This window comes from Bicyclus anynana, chromosome 13 (assembly GCF_947172395.1).
Source record: "Bicyclus anynana chromosome 13, ilBicAnyn1.1, whole genome shotgun sequence".
NCBI lineage: Eukaryota > Metazoa > Arthropoda > Insecta > Lepidoptera > Nymphalidae > Bicyclus > Bicyclus anynana.
The window spans coordinates 16,753,350-16,765,534 of record NC_069095.1 but is presented as its reverse complement, the minus strand read 5'-3'; the positions used below and the strand labels follow the sequence as shown (position 1 = coordinate 16,765,534).

The following is a 12,185-nucleotide window of genomic DNA, read 5'->3' as shown; positions in this document are numbered from 1 at the left end:
TAATATTTTCATTTTTCTACACACAATACAGTGCAGTGGGTAATAAAAGCTTAAAGTAAGCTAACTAATCGAGCTTAATAAATAAAATATACAATTGTGTATGACCTACAAAAAAGGTCCTATCCATATCGAGTAAGCTCGACTCTGAGTAAGCTTGATAGGAAGCCACTGTGGCGCCGAATTCCAGGTTAAACTTTGTTTACGGATGTGTTTATGACTATAGTTAAGCCTTACAAAGAACCAAAAACTAAAAGCTAACTAAGTAAAAGTAACTTTTATATTTAAAAGAAATTCACGACCGCCTAACATGATATCAATCTTTTGATGATGGCTAAGATTTTGCGAACGACACAAAATCGATTTTTACCCATAAAACCGAATTACTTTTAAAAAGAAGTTGACATTATTTTTGCAAATAATAAAAAGAGCTTCCGGTACCGGGAATCGAACCCGAGCCTCTTGGGTGAGAGCCAAGTATCCTAGCCACTAGACCATACCGGATTGGAAAGTTCAGTGGAAAATTTCTTATCGTATCGTATTTTATACAGATAGTCCCATAAAGTCCCATAAATAACACTACAGACTCAAGAGGATAATAACTAACATTAAAGTTAATAAAGTAACGAAATATATTTACTACGTTAGCCGAAATTTTTCTGTTAGGTAAGTTATATTGACTTTTCTACCTTCAGTTCAATTTAGTCATACCATAGACCAAAAAGATAATTTCTATAAAAAAATGAAAATTCTAAGGCTACAGGTTGGGAAGTTCATTCAGTTCAGAAGTGGTCATTTCCCCTGCCTCGGAAAGCAGTAAGACCAGTTCATTATCATTAACTACTGATAATGATCGACAAAAAGTCATAGTCACCATAAGCGCACCACGCCGCATTGGAATAGCGTCCTGGGTCACAGCTCCATAACCCTTTTATATGAAGGCCTAGCTGTAGTGTGCCGTTAAAAAGGCTTATAATGATAATGATGACAAGGAGTTACGAGATGGCGTTTTTGAAATATATTCAGTTCTTTTTTGTATTGTACAATTATTCAATTCTCGGACCCAACATTTAGAAACCTCTACACGCTCGTAAATCAATCTGAGGGAAAAAGGGAAAAAAGCTTAGGTATCCCTCAACGTGACGCAGGCAAAAATAGCAACTGGAACGCGAAACTTGCAAGACACGGTGTCTTGTGAATAGATTTTTTCTTCTACTTTCCACAGCCACGAATGATATAAAAGTGAAACTCAAAATTAGTTTTATGTTTTACACTTGATTTAATTTTCTTTTCATGGGCATTACATTGTCTATTGAGCAGACAATTTTGACTGCTAATTAATATTACGAGTAAGAGACGGGAAAGCTAAACTTGCAAAGCATGATGTCTCATAAAAAGATGTTTTCTTTGCTTGTAGGTTTTCCACAGCCACGACTGATAAAAACGGAGACGCGAAATTAGTTTGAAATTGAGTTTTTTTGGTCAATTTTTAATTTTCATAGACAATTATATATTTTTGTTGAATGACAAATGACAAGGCAAACTTTTGATTGCGATCGTAATCAAGGGCTTGCCTTTAGACTGGAGTTTAAGTTGGTAGCGTCACTGTTTTCTGCGGTAGCGTGCTTACTTGGAAAAGAAAATTAAAGTATAAAAAAAAAATGAAAAAAAGCTTTACCCAAGCCTTGCAACAAATGCAGAGGTTTTTGATTATATTAATTATTCATTTTTAAATCCAGGTGTATATTTTTTTATTACAATTAATTATTTGTAACGTTAAATAATAAAAAAAAACAAAAGAGAAACGGAGCTAATCTGTTATCGGTACCGGTGCTGGAACCCGGTCCACGAGGGGTGAGAGCCAAGTGTTTAACCCCGGGACCACACCGGTCCAGCAGAAGAGTTGAAAATGTCTTACGTATCCATATTTATTGATTTTTTAAATATTTATTAGTAGTAAACACAAAATTAGTATCTTTTACGTCGACCTGACGTTAGTAGTAGTAAGAAATGTGAGAATCAAATCATCATCATCATCATCATTATTATTAACCGATAAATATTCCACAGTATTTTCCGATTAAAGGGAAAATATTTTTTTATAAGCAAATTCTTGTAAAGTTTTTAGCTTAAAATAAAAAAAACAGATGGTTCTTTAACGATTTCAGTTACCTCAGTTTTCGTATTCTCAGATGTGTATTTTTTGACATGGAAGCGAAAATATTACTTTTCTTTTAAAATTATTTTCAAAAAAAAAACAAAAGAGAAAACGAGCTGTTCTGTCATTGGTACCGGTGCTGGAACCCGGGCCACGAGGGGTGAGAACCAAGTGTTTAACCGCGGGACCACACCGGCCCGGTAGAAGGGGTTGAAAATGTCGTACGTATCCATATTTATTGATTTTTGAAAGTAATTGAAAATAACTTTTATTTTTTTAATTTAAATCGTACAATGGTTCTTTACCTATACGTATTTCAGAAGAAGTATTCCGATTTAGCCGTTTTTCCAAATTTGTATGATAGGGATGCGTGTCGCTAGGAAGAATAATTACAATTAGGTATTGTAAATATTTGTGTCCCTAATGTTTATAATTGTAATAATTAGCACAATAATGGACTCGCCATCTTCACAAAAACGTCAAGTTTATTAGGAAGGCTAATTCTGTACCTAAATAAAACTTTTTATTTTGTAAAATAAAATAATAAAGAAACATTTGAAAAAAATGACAAAAAGCAGTTGAAAATAAACATTATCATTATGAGCCTATATAAACGACTCACTTCAGTCTAGTCCAGTTTCTCTCAATAGGAGAGATGATTTGGAGATGGGCTTAGGTGGTTATTATTTAGACTTGACGGCTTCTGAAAATTCCTCGAAAGAAAGAAAATCCCAGTATAATTTTAGATTAATCACTTTTCTAAAGAAACAATGGTTAGAGTTTCTATGCCTAGTCATTAAATAATTTCGAAAATATACGACTATTGACCTTCGTATTTTCCATCATCGATTTCAGAATTTCTCTGATGTAATTTTTTTTAGCGAAAGCGAAAATATCATATTGTTTTTGTTGCAAAATTATATTCTAATAAAGAATGAAAATTTTATAAAATTGTAAAATTAAAAATTTATTTTATTGTTTATAATTACGATTAGAACTAGTTGAGTTAGTAGCATTAAAATTGCAGTACCTTACACGGCACCGGTGTAGGAACACAGACCACGAGGGCGAGAACCAAGTCTCTAACCCCGGGACTACACCGGCCCGATAGCGAGGGTGGAAAATAGCTTACGTACTCATATTTATTGATTTTTATAAACATTCATGTAACACTTGGGAGTGTGGGAATACTTAAGTGACTTTTAGCTGAACTAGCAGACCGCTGCAAATTTGCCCGCTTCACTAATATCATCATCGTCATCATTATCAACCCATATTCGGCTCACTGCTGAGCTCGAGTCTCCTCTCAGAATGAGAGGCGTTAGGCCAATAGTCCACCACGCTGGCCCAATGCGGATTGGCAGACTTCACACACTCAGAGAATTGAGAAAATTCTCTGGTATGCATGTTTCCTCAAGATGTTTTCCTTCACCGTTTGAGACACGTGATATTTAATATCTTAAAATGCATACAACTGAAAGTTGGAGGTGCATGCCCCGGACCGGATTCGAACCCACACCCTCCGGAATCAGAGGCCGAGGTCCTATCCACTGGGCTATCACTAATATACAATAAACAAAGTCGCTTTCTCTGTCCCTATATATCTCTATATCCCTATGTATGCTTTAATTTTTAAAACTACGCAACGGATATTGATGCGGTTTTTTAACCGACTTCCAAAAGGAGGAGGTTCTACGTTCGGCTGTATGTATGTTTTTTTTTATTATTAGATAGAGTGATTGAAGAGGAAGGTTTATATGTATAACTAGCGACCCGCCTGGCTTTGCACGGGTGCAATGCTGATACTAAATACACTACAGAAAAACGTGAACGTTATATATAAATACATAGCGGCCCGCTCCGGCTTCGCACGGGTATCAAACTAATATTATAAAGGCGAAAGTTTGAATGTAAATTTGTGTGTGTATGTTTGTTACTCCTTTACGCTGCTGCTACTGAAGCGATTTGGCTGAAATTTGGAATGGAAATAGATTTCACTCTGGATTTACAAATAAGCACACTTTTCATGCCGGAAAAATCCATGGTTGCCGCGGGATTTGTGAAAAACTGAATTCCACGCGGACGAAGTCGCGGGCGTCCGCTAGTATACAAATGAACCAAATTATAATTAAGGGGAAAAAAAATGTTCTGTCTACTGGTAGGTACCTATCAGTGTTGGAACCCAAACCACGAGGGTGAGATCCAAGTGTTTAGAGGCGGGACCCTACCGGCCCGACAAAGGGGTTGAAAATATTTTACGTATTCATCATAATAATTTTCAAGATAATTGGAATATAAACTTGACAACTTTTCTTCTTTAGTTTTATCTTACTATGGTTCTTTACTAACTCGTATTTCAGAGTAGGTATTAAAATTAAGACGTTTTTCCAGATTTGTATGATGGGGGATACGTGTCGCTAGGGGACATAATTACAATGGGGATGATGACTAGGTTTGAATATATTGATTTTTATGATACATTCGGGTAAATAGGTAATATATAATATAATAGGTAATATAATAATGTTAACTAATTTATACATAAAAGCAAAGATTGTCTGGATATTTGCAAAATAAATGAGATTATAAAATTTCAAAAACTATTAAAAATATTTTATCGTAATTAGATGAAAATTCATACAGTTTTAGCTTCCTTACATTAAATGTGACATTTTTTAATATATGAACTATGAGCATAAACGCACAAATAACAAAGATATTATTAAATTTTGTTTGAACGCGCATACAAATCTAACGATCATTACATTGCCTATGACGTCATTATTTCAAGCCATTTTGTATGGGGCGTTTTTCAGGGATCCGCGGCAGCGCCGCAAATCTGACTCTTTAAATCCCTATAGCTCCGAAAGTAATGATCGCAGATACCCTGTTCCTTTTACAAAATTGCTTTGCTATTAGTATACTCTTCATTTATATACAATTTAAAAAACTGTCATCATCCCTAATGTATATAAATGTAATAATTCGTACTCCATCCTCACAAAAACGTCAAGTTTATGAGGATGGCTAATTATGTACTTAAATAACACCTTTTGTTTTGTACAATAAAATAAAAAAAATATTTTTATTGATTTGGGGGGTCTCGTGGTTGAACACTTGGCTCTCAGCCAAGTGTTCAACCACGAGACCACACCGGCTCGATAGAAGGGTTAAAAATGTCTTACGTATTCATATTTATTGATTTTATATTCACGAATACGGAGACGATAATTATATTTAGATTCGTTTAATACAGGATTTAAAATTATTTTAAACGCGAATTAATAATTTTGCGTAGACCTGGTTTCGGAGGTTGTACAGTACCTATGTAAAATTTATAAATTGAGGCGAAAATATTGCTTTTCTGTAGAAATTATTTTGAATTTTCAGTAAAATAAAAAAAATAACAATAAAGGGGAAAGAACGAATATGTCATCGGTACCGGTGCTGGAACCCGGGCCACGAGGGGTGAGAGCCAAGTGTTTAACCACGGGACCACACCGGCCCGGCAAGAGTGTTGAAAATGTCTTACGTATCCATATTTATTGATTTTTTCAATATTTATTATACACGAAGTTCGTTTCGTTTTACGTAGACCTGACGTTAGTAATAGTAAAAAATGTGAGGATCGAATCATCATCATCATCATCATCATTATCTTAATTTGAGTGAGGAACTGCTTGATAAGCTTGAGCGCATTCAGAACATTTGTATAAGATTCATATTTGGACTTCGCAAATATGATCATATTTCCGAATTTCGCGATAAACTCAAGTGGCCTTCAATTCGCCTTCGCAGGAATACTCACATTCTTTTTATTTTATATAACGTCCTTTTTAACCCTACTACTCCCCCATATCTAAAGGAGCGATTTAACTTTCTCAGTGATTCTCATTGTCGCTCACTTCGATCTGAGGATAATTTCATTCTAAAAATTCCTTCCCATAATACTTCCTATTATTCTAAATCATTCTCTGTAAAAGCTGCTCGAGTCTGGAATTCCTTACCTCTCGAGGCTCGGCGTGCGCAATCTCTAGCTTCTTTCAAACAACTGGTAAATATGCACTTCTTTCCTCCTTGACCTTTTTATCATTCCGTATTTATTTTCGTTTAAATGATTTTATTTATTTGTTCATGTTTAAAAAATTGTTGATGTTGTCTTGTTTCTTACTTTTTACATCTAAATTATTTAAGTAAAATTTTCGTATGTATGCTTATGTTATATATATATTTATTTGTATGTATCCTTATTTATGTAGGAATATATGTAATTGTGGATAGGTATGTATGTATATTCGTATGTGTTCATATATATATATATATATATATAAATATATTGATTTTGATTTAATATATTATTATCTAATATATCTTCTACTTCTCTTTTTATGTGTACACCCGTCTTTATGCATTATTCCTTGTATTTATTTTCTCTTTTTTCGATTGGTTGTCTGGAAGAGATCGCTCATTAGCGATAAGGCCGCCAATTGTACATTAGTTTTTAAGTTAATTTCTTGTCTGTTATTATTATTTTTGGTGTACAATAAAGTATATTTCATTCATTCATTCATTCATCATCATTATTAACTGATAAACAGAGGGGTTGAAAATGTCTTACGTATCCATATTTATTGATTTTTAGACAAACGAAATTTAAACTAAACAAAGATTACTTTGGCAATAAGCCCTGACGTTATTATCACGACCACAAGGCCTTTAGGGTATAAAATAGTAATACGAAGGCCATTAACATATATTGGCCTCATAGCAGGGTCAAGTTTTTTATTTTTTTAAAAGACAGAAATTGGAGTTGAAACCCACTACGGTATCCTAATGAGTAATTGCAAGCTTAAATTGATAATGCTTTATTTTATAGCGATGACTGTCAAACGTTAATAATTATGCCTGAAACTGATGGCTACTGAAAATTCTTTATAAGAAAGAAAATTCCGTAACTAGACAGACTAAAGAAGCAGTGGTAACAGAAGCACCAAATATTTTCAAAAATATACTATACCTATGTATTTTCCTTTACCAATTTCAGAATTTTCCATGTTTCTGCTTTCCCGGATGAGCATTTTCTTAATGTTAAAGCGAAAATATTATATTGTTTTTGTTGTAAAACTAAATTATGAGAAAGAATAAAAATTTTATAAAATTGTATAATGAAAATTTCATTTTAATTTTGGGTATGTATGCGTTTCATGGATTTTTTTTACAAGTTAACCCTTGACTACAATCTCACCTGATGGTAAGTGATGATGCAGTCTTAGATGGATGCGGGCTAACTTGTTAGGAGGAGGATGAAAATCCACACCCCTTTTCGGTTTCTAAACGACATCGTACCGGAACGCTAAATCGCTTTGCTTTACGTCTTTGCCAGTAGGGTGGTAACTAGCCACAGCTCCTACACCAGCCAGACCTGGACCAATTAAGAAAATCTCAATCTGCCCAACCGGGAATCGAACCCAGGATCTCCGTTTTGTAAATCCACCGCGCACACCACTGCGCAACGGAGGCCGTCATTTTGAAGATTTGTTTGTAGTATTACCTACGGCACCGGTGTTAAAACCACAAGGCGAGACGGAAGGGTCTAACCACGTGACCACACCGGCCCGATAGCTGAGAGTGGAAAATGGCTTACGTACTCATATTTATTGATTTTTTATACACACTTATGTACTTAATACTTTTTTCGGAGTGGGGATATAGTGTAATCGTAGTAGTTTTGGCTGGTGGGAGGCTTCGGCCGTGGCTAGTTATCACCCTACCGGCAAAGACGAACCGCCAAGCGACTTAGCGTTCCGGTACGATGCTGTGTAGAAACCGAAAGGGGTGTGGATTTTCATCCTCCTCCTTACAAGTTAGCCCGCTTCCATCTTAGACTGCATCATCACTTACCATACATATCAGGTGAGATTGTAGTCAAGGGCTAACTTGTAAAAAAAAAAAGCAATCATTAATATACCTACAGCTCGTGCTTAAAGTTTTTCTTTCTTCGGAATTCTTAAGAATCTCTCGGAAAAACGAAAAACTTAAAGGCAGTAAGAGTAGTAACCAAATATCTTTAAAATATATCTAGTACGTATTTGGCTTTGTAAATTTCAGAATATTTACAGATTTTCCAGATGTGTACAATTGTACATTTTTTTTTTCTTATCTTACTATGGTTCTTTATCTATTTCAGAGTACGTATTCCGAATTATCCGTTCTTGCAGAAGTATACTTTTTAATGTTGAAGCAAAAATATTGGTTTTCTTCAACAAATTGATATAAGTTTTACAAAAAAAAACAATAAAGGGGATCGAGCTGATCTGTCGTCGGTACCAGTGCTGGAACCCGGGCCACAAGGGGTGAGATCCAAGTGTTTAACCGCGGGACCACACCGGCCCAGCAGAGGGGTTGAAAATGTCTTACGTATCCATATTTATTGATTTTATACTCACGACTACGGAGACGATAATTATATTTAGATTCGTTTAATACAGGTGATTTAAAATTATTTTAAACGCGAAATAATAATTTTGCGTAGACCTGGTTTCGGAGGTTGTACATTATTGAGTACTTATGTAAAACATTCCATAAATTATTGAAGCGAAAATATTTTTTTTCTATAGAAACTATTTAAATTCGCAGTAAAATAAAAAAAAAATAACAATAAAGGGGAAAGAGCTGATATGCCATTGGTACCGGTGCTGGAACCCGGGCCACGAGGGGTGAGAGCCAAGTGTTTAACCGCGGGACCACACCGGCCCGGCAGAAGGGGTTGAAAATGTCTTACGTATCCATACTTATTGATTTTTTATCAGGTATATTATGTGGCGATAAAAAGTAACTGTAGGGATAGTTTTTTTGTTTATTATGTTCTACCTGCTGATCACTTTGAAGGCTAAACCAGTTTTGTATTAATTTAAGTCGATTCTGAAAGAGCCACATGAAAGCACTATCTGTAAAACCTTAATCTTTATGATATTCTTTCATGGCTTTAATTAATACATCACCGGCTTAGCACCGCCTTTAAAGTGCTCAGCACGTAGAACGTAATATGATGTTATTTTTCGCTTTTTAGTTTAGTTGGTACGTTTTATGTTTTTGAAGTAGGTTGTATTATTTTATTAAAATTTTGCCCTATTAGGTTTTCATTTTAATTATCTTGCTACAAATGTTTAAACATGCAATAAAGTTGTGCATGCAAATGATTGATTTATTTATGAGAGTTAGTATTCATTTTAGCGTAGGTACAATAAAAAGAAATAAAAAATAACTTCAGTTTTGAAATTTTTGCAGCTGTGTATTATTTTGTAATTTTAAATGTATAAATATAAAAAAAAAAATAAAAGAGAGGAAAGAGCTATTTTGCCACGGTACCGGTGCTGGAACCCGGGCCACGAGGGGTGAGAGCCAAGTGATTAACCGCGGGACCACACCGGCCCGGCAGAATAATTGAAAATATCTTACGTATCCATATTTATTGATTTTTCAAATGTCCACTCTCTTCCAAAGCAGAAGGGCGGACAATTAATTATATTTATTTAGCCTGGTTATTTATTTATTTATTTTTAATTTTCTATTTGTCTTTTGGTGCCATGAAGGGTCTATATACTCTACCCTTCTTTCCATGTACATAATCTCTTCCTCTTCTTCTCATGTTAAATTTTGGGCAACCATATCTGTAGCTTACTTCCTTCGTATTATACCTATGCCCAGCCCAATTTCATTTATTTTTCAAAACTGTAGTTATTGCATCTTTTTTTTAAAGTTTTGAAGTTTCATTTTGATTTCTTGTTTTGTGTATTTATCTAAAAGATGAATATTAAGTTCTTTCCATTTTCCATTGTGCAATTATGTTAATAATCATACCTGGTTGAAATATCTTCGTTTCATATCCACTATAATTTAATTTTTCGATTTAGTATATTAAAAAAGAACTACAGCATTCTATTTTAACCAATTTAATACATGAAAATATTTTTTTCACGTAATAAATTGGCATTAGGGGATGAACTGTTGAAATTATTGCAGTTATAGAAACCAACCCTCCATTCCTTCCATATGAAACGCCATCTATAATAGTTTTACTTAGTTCGTAGAAACGCCGGTAGATGGCATAGTTTATAAAACTTACCTATCTACCTACATTTAGACGAAGTATTAAATAAGCTATTATTTAATTGAAATAGTACTACTGTACCTGTAACAAAAAAAATAGTGTGTTTCATACAGCAACAATTTTTATTTGATAACCGATAAACTGTAGTTATCAAATAAAGCCGCGGACAGACGGACATGACGAAGCTATAAGGGTTCCTTGAGGATTACGGAACTGTAAAAAGTTTCAACCAGGCTATTCGGTCTATTTTAGAGAATCTTATCATCTCAGGAATCAAAAATATTAACACTTACCTACTTGCGATTGATTACCTAAATATTCGTCATCAACCCATATTCGGCTCACTGCTGAGCTCGAGTCTCCTCTCAGAATGAGAGGGGTAAGGCCAATAGTCCACCAAGCTGGCCCAATGCGGATTGGTAGACTTCACACACGCAGAGAATTAAGATAATTCTCTGGTATGCAGGTTTCCTCACGATGTTTTCCTTCGCCGATTGAGAGACACGTGATATTTAATTTCTTACAATGCACACAACTGAAAAGTTGGAGGTGCATGCCCCGGACCGGATTTGAACCCACACCCTCCGGAATCATAGGCAGAGGTCATATCCACTGGGCTATCACGGCCCTACCGTACCGTACCGTACCTAAATACCTAAATATTACCTATTACATAAATAGGTAATCATGTACGTATGTATTATATGTATATTACTTATGTACGTGATGTAACTTACTATGGACCTCAATAAAAGAAATCAAAGAGCCTCAAAGTCATTCATCGGGCGATGGAGCTATGTTTGGGAGGTTCGATATATAGGTACGAGTACATCGAAATCTGATTTGATAATATAAACAAGACTATTTTCATACAAAACGGTTCGAAACAAAACATATTTTGTTATTGACAGTAAAAAGCAAAATCACGATACAATCGAGCCTTCAAAAGACATCAAAAAACATGAAAGTTTGCTATCGTATCGTACCATTTTGTGACCTTTATTCCATTGACATAGGAACTAAAATACATCCACTTGGAATCTATCAATTCTGTGTCGCCTACTGTACAATTTTCAATACAATGCTTTCTTATTCTGTAGACCATAAGATTGGTATTGTTTTATATGGCATGTTGCTTTCTGTTCCTTTTATACATTTGTAATCTAAGAGCTAGTGATTAATTTATTGAAAAAGTTTAATCTGTATCTAATACATAGGTACATACATAAGCCTATACAGGATTTTTGTATTATCAAGGCTTTTTGAAACGCTGATCAAATGATTAATATAAATACATTGCTGTTTTCCGTTGTCAGGAAAACAATAATAATTAATCATAGCACTTAATTGTAACAAATCATTATTTGGTTTCAAAAATCAGAAATATATGTAACAAATATTATGATGACCTGTTGACATTTTTCTCTCATGCAAATAATGCAGCTTTTTTGCAAAGTAGCTTTTCTTATGTTTTGAGAGTAGTAGTAAAAAAATAACAGTATGATATACTGTTATTTTTTTAGTAGTATACAAGTATTATAAGTTATGTATTTTTTTGATTTCCTATATAATATATAAAATTTTCGTGTCACAGTTTTCGTTGCCATACTCCTCCGAAACGGCTTGACCGATTTTGATGAAATTTTTTGTGCTTATCCGGTATCTATGAGAATAGGCCAACATCTATTTCATTTCACAACCCCTAAATCCTAGGGGTAGGGTAAAAGTAGGGTATGACTAGGGTAGGGGTAGGGTTGAGGTACGGTAGAGGTAATGTAGGGGTAGGGTAGGAGTAGGGTAGAAGCAGGGTAGGGTAGGGATAGGGAAGAAGTGAATCATAAGTCAAAGCGAAGCTTGAGCGGGTCCGCTAGTAATTTTATAGAATTAATTGATACATGAAAACCTACAAAAAAATAGTTG

The 12,185-nt window shown here is 34.5% G+C and overlaps 1 non-coding gene across 1 annotated transcript; it reads right to left on the bottom strand.

Moving 5' to 3' along the window:
• Positions 1-429: 429 nt before the first annotated feature.
• On the bottom strand, positions 430-501 carry Trnae-cuc (transfer RNA glutamic acid (anticodon CUC)). The gene has a single exon. It is a non-coding gene; the product is annotated as a tRNA-Glu (tRNA).
• Positions 502-12,185: the final 11,684 nt, after the last annotated feature.